We start from the raw sequence: 6,000 nt of genomic DNA on the forward strand, positions 1-6,000 counted from the left end.
ACCGTTGACTTTTGTTGACTTTTAGGGTTTGGTCGACAATTGGACTTGTAGACCATTCGAAGGGTAAAATGGTCTTTTAGCCTTCTTAAAGGACATGGAAGAGGCTAGTCTAGCCTGGAGAGACTTTATTGATTTGAGATAATTGTTTATGTGGTTAGGCGGAGGCTAGATCAGTGTATATGTGTGCGAGATTGTCCGAGATAGCCGAGGTGAGTCTTCTCACTATATTGTACCTGGAAGGGTACCTATGTGTGACCGGAAGGTCTTATATGCTATGAGATGTATGTGCTATATACTGATATGTGATATGTATGTGTTATGTATGCGATGTATGATAAGGACCGGAAGGACAAGATGATATGGACCGGAAGGTCAAGAGGACATGGACCGGAAGGTCAGGAGGTTACAGACCGGAAGGTCTACCGGGATTCGGGACGGAAGTCCCTTGAGACACTTGGACTGGAGAATCCCACATAATTATGGCCTGGAAAGGCGTATGTGTTGTATGTGGTATTTTGGGGAACTCACTAAGCATTTATGCGTACAGTTGTTGTGTTATGTGTTTCAGGTACTAGCGAGGACCGTGGGAAGGCGCTGGCATGATTCGTACACACTGAGAGGATTTATGTATTTGAGATCTTTTGAGATTCTGGGATTTGTTTTGTTATGATGACATTGGATACAATTTGTTTGATATTGTTTTGACGATTGAAAGTATGATTTAAAAATGAAAAATTGTTTTGAAAATTTACGTTGTTACAGCTAGGGTTTCAGTCAAAACCCTAATGGATAGCTTAGGCCTTAAGCAGTCCAAGGAAGCTTCTAGAATATGGCCTCTTGTCCAAAATTAGGATGAACACATTCCTAATTTCATCCAAGCCTAGTTCCATAAGCCTTCTCAGCCCAATACTCAACTGTCACACATTTGACAGTTTAAGTCCCCTTTATTTAATTAATGTATTTTAGCCACAAAATTAATTCTTAATTAATTATTGTCTAATATTAATTAAACTATATGATTTCTCCTTTAATATATTATTCATATAATATATTAATAAACCATAATAACCTCTCACTTGATAAATCATCCTATCATGTTGCTTTGGTGAAGGCAACCCAAAAGGAACATGCACAACCGAGTCAAGTACATACTAAATATAGTTACGGGCTTAGACACTAATCCAACAGTCTCCCACTTGGATAAGTCTAGTAACTACAAATGTAAGTACAATCCGATTAGCAATCGTAGCTCTCAAAGACGCTGTCAAACTTTGATCTTATCAGTAACCTGTCCTTTAGATAAGGGATCGTATAGTCCTCCGTTCTATATATCGTGCGGACAATTACATGGAACATAGTCATACGTATTCTCCAGTAGTTTGTTTCTCAATCTCTGATTCGTCTGACATAGAAATTAATTGAACACATCAATTCAGTCCTGACCGGGCCCGGCGCATAAGTCAAATCAAATCATCGAGGGGCCCTGATATCGCTTTTACCCCCTTAGGATAAAAGGAACAGATAAACTTCAACTTATATGCATTTACTATTCAGTAATTAAAACATACACAACAATGTGTTTTATAACATCAAGTTATTGATGTGTTTACGCATTATCAATGCACAACCAATTAGCAAACAATAAACCATATATCTAGGTTTTAAGACCATATGATATTATTGTCTTGCGATCACTCATGATAAATTCCATGAAGTGATTCCAGCAAGCGTGGGTTTAATCCAATGCTCAAATCGAGTTCATAAGCACTCATGAACGTTGCAGCAAACCTTTTCTATGTCTAATACACTTTAGACAATCTACACGCCAATTCATGACAATCTTCCTTCATACCTACTCCCAAAGTATGAGTGACTGTGGAACATTTGAATAATCTTATTATTCAGGAAGTCAAAACATGCAAAATGAAACAATAGGTAAAAAATTAACATAAGACAGTAACTTTACTCATAAATAAAACCCATTTATTTAATCATCAAATGTTAATTACAATTTATCTATTACACGTTTCTAAGCTATCTAATATAAACTAATATCGTCCTTCAGCCCGATGCTCCTAGCATGCTGCAAGTTCTTAACCTTACACAATCCTTTCGTAAGTGGATCTGTTGGGTTATCCTCTGACGATACCCTCTTTACTGCGAGGAGTCCTTCTTCCACCCGATGTCGAATAAAGTGATATTTTATGTCGATATGTCGAGATCTACCATGATCCCTTGGTTCCTTGGTCAAGGAAACCACACCTTCATTATCATAGAAAATTTCCATGGGCTCCTTTATGTTTGGCACAACTCCAAGGTCTCCAATGAAGTTCTTCAACCATATTGCCTCCTTTGACGCTTCGCTCACCACTACATACTCTGATTCGCACGTTGAATCAGCTATGGTCTCCTGCTTGGAACTTTTCCATGTCACTGCTCCTCCATTCAGGGTAAAGACCCAGCCCGACTGTGAATGGTAGTTGTCCCTGTTGGTCTGAAAACTGGCGTCACTCTACCCTCTCACCCTTAATTCATCACTCCCACCGAGGACTTGAAACCATTCCTTGGTCCTTCGAAGGTACTTAAGAATCTTCTTGACTGCAGTCCAATGTGCTTTTCCAAGGTTCCCTTGATATCTGTTGACCATGCTTAAAGCGAAGGCCACATCAGGGCGAGTTCAATTCATAGCAAACATAATCGAGCCAACTGCGGAAGCATGTGGTACTCGGCTCATTTCTGCTATCTCGACTTCGGTACTCGGGCTTTGAGTCTTACTCAACTTGGCACTACTTTGGATTGGTAAATCCCCTTTCTTTGAGTTGTCCATACTAAAACGCTTTAGTACCTTGTCCAAACAAGTATTCTGACTAAGTCATGTTAGTCTTTTACTTATGTTTCTCACTATCCTTATTCCCAGAATATAGGCAGCCTCTCTGAGGTCCTTCATAGCGAAGCACTTCCCAATCCAGGACTTGACTTACTGCGGCGTCAGGATTTCGTTTTCTATGAGTATAATTTAATCGACATAAAATACAAGGAAGCTAACTACATTCCTACTGGCTTTGACATATACACATGATTCATCCTCGCTTCGCAGAAAACCAAACTCTTTGACTTTCTCATTAAAACAAAGATTCCATCTGCGAGATGCTTGTTTCAGTCCATAAATGGACTTCTCAAGTTTACACACTCTATTAGGGTGCTTCGCATTGACAAAACCCTCTAGCTGAGCCATGTAAACATCCTCAGCCAACTTCCCATTAAGGAAGGCGGTTTTGACATCCATCTGCCACATCTTATTGTCATGAAATGCAGCAATTGCTAGCATTACCCTAATAGACTTTATCTTCGCAACCGGTGAGAAGGTTTCATCATAGTCAACTCTAGGAGTTTGAGTGAAACCCTTGGCAACCAACCGCACCTTATAGGTGTGTACATTCCCATCCATGTCGGTCTTCTTCTTGAAGATCCACTTGCACCCAACGATCTTACGACCTGGTACATTGTCAACCAGATTCCAAACTTAGTTGTCATACATGGACCGAATCTCGATGTCCATAACCTCTTTCCATTTTGCAGACTCTGGGCCTTCCATGGCTTCCTTATAACTGTTAGGTTCGTCCAAATTCACTAGTGTATAATGACTAATGAACGTATCCCCTTCTGTAGTAATATGAAAACCATAAAACTAGGGTTGAACTCTAACTCTTTCGGAACGTCTAAGAGGTAAGGACTTGTCAATCGATTCAACCGGAGTTTCCTCCTCGGGTTGATCGCCAGTGTTAGAGGTTGCTTCATCGCTCGACTCTTGAATCTCTTCAAGATTGATTTGCCTCCTACTATCCCCTTGGCTTATGAGTTCTCGCTCTCGGAAAACCCCACTCCTTGCGACGAAGACAACATTGTCACTCCGCCTATAGAAGAGATATCCAAAGGACATATGCGGGTAGCCAATGAAAATACACCGCTCACTATGAGGTTTGAGCTTGTCGTGAGTCTCTCGTCTTACGAAAGCCTCGCAATCCCAAACCTTGATATGTGCTAACGAGGGAGATTTCCCTGTCCACATCTCGTGAGGGGTTTTGGAATCCTTCTTCATAGGGACTAAGTTAAGGATATAGGAGGCTCTAAGGCATACGCCCAGAATGAGATAGGTAGCGAAGCACGACTCATAATGGAACGAACCATGTCTAGCAAGATTTTGATTTCGCCTTTCAGCCACACCGTTCAACTACGGCGTCCTAGGTGGCGTCAATTGTGAAATGATTCTGCATTCCTTGAGGTAGTCATGGAATTCAAGACTTAGGTACTCTCCACCTCAATCGGATCAAAGCATCTTGATTTTTCCTGCCCAACTGATTCCCCACTTCTTGTTTAAACTCTTTGAAGTTTTCAAAGGTTTCTGACTTGTGCTTGATTAAGTATATATACCCATATCTGTTATAATCATCGGTGAAAGTCACATAGAAGCATCTTGCATCCCTTGTGGTGGATCTAAACGGCCCACACACATCGGTGTGTACGAGATCCAATAAACCTTCACCCTTTCACAAGTGCCAGTGAAGGGTGACTTGGTCATCTTTCCAAGTAAACAAGACTCGCACACGTCATCGTCCCTAAGCTCAAATGACTCCAACACTCCATCCTTTTGGAGTTGGGCTATGCGTTTCTTGTGGACATGTCCGAGACGACAATGCCACAAGCATGCTTTATCCAAACCATTGGAAGAATCAATACACAACACATCATTTCCTAAATTGTCTACAACCATGACAGTTTCATATATTCCATTACAAGGCAATGCTTCAAAATAGAAAATACCATTAAGATAAGCATTAATAGAACCTTTTTCATTATCAAATGAATATCTAAAACCTTTTCTATACAAACCATGAAATGAAATGATGTTTCTTGCCATATTTGGAGAATAGAAACAATTATTTAAATCTAATCCTAATCCACTACTGATCGTTAAAGAGTAAACTCCGATCTTGGTGATAGGCGACGATCTTCTGTTCCCCATGATCAAATTTATCTTCCCATTCTCCACATCCCTATTTCTTCTTAGGCCCTGCAAATCAGAACAAATGTGAAAACCACATCCTATATCAAGTACCAAAGAAATAACATGTGATGAATCATTAGATTTAATAGTGTATATACCTGCGTAGGATGGCTTGATCTTCCTATCCTTGATTGCTTCTAGATACTGTAGGCAGCTTCGTTTCCAATGCCCTATCTTGTGGCAGTGGTGGCACTCTGCCTCCTTGGGGTTGGAGTTCGGTTTAGCAGAACCAACCTTGGTTCCACTAGAAGAGGTACCATCTTGATACTTTCCCTTATGGTAGCTCTTTGAGGGATCCTTCCTCTTCTTATCCTTCCCTTGCCCAATTGCCAAGTCTGGGGCAGCAGCGGGAGAAGGAGACGATGCAACAGACTTATCTTTGAGATTGCTCTCAGCAGTCCTTAGTAAACCTTGAAGCTTTATCAAAGTGACATCTTCCTTATTCATGTGGTAGGTCATGCGGAACTGGTTGTAGCAGGGAGGCAAGGAGTGAAGGATGATGTCAATTGCTAGCTCTTCATCAAAGTTCACATTCAACTTTAGCAGGCGATCGACATATCTCTGCATCTTTTGTAGGGGCGGTAAGGGACTCTTCGCTACCCATTTTGGTAGTGATCATCGAAGTGATGATCTCGTACCTTTCTTGCCTAGCGCTCTGGTGGTACCGGTCCAGTAGATCTTGATGCATCTCATAGGGATAAATGTCCTCATAGAACTTCTAGAGCTCTGCAGTCATAGTCGCCAGCATGATGCAATGGACTTTCATAACATCACGCTCATGGGCCTCAAAGGTCGCGATCTCTTCAGCAGAGGCAGTGTTGATGTTGATTTCCTTCAGCTTCTCATCGAGGACATACTCTTTGTCCTCGTAACGAGTGACCATTTGGATGTTGTGGATCCAATCATTGAAATTGGACCCGTCAAAGATCACTATC

The sequence above is a fragment of the Lactuca serriola genome, chromosome 7, assembly GCF_051521515.1.
Source record: "Lactuca serriola cultivar US96UC23 chromosome 7, Lser_US96UC23_V15, whole genome shotgun sequence".
Lineage (NCBI taxonomy): Eukaryota > Viridiplantae > Streptophyta > Magnoliopsida > Asterales > Asteraceae > Lactuca > Lactuca serriola.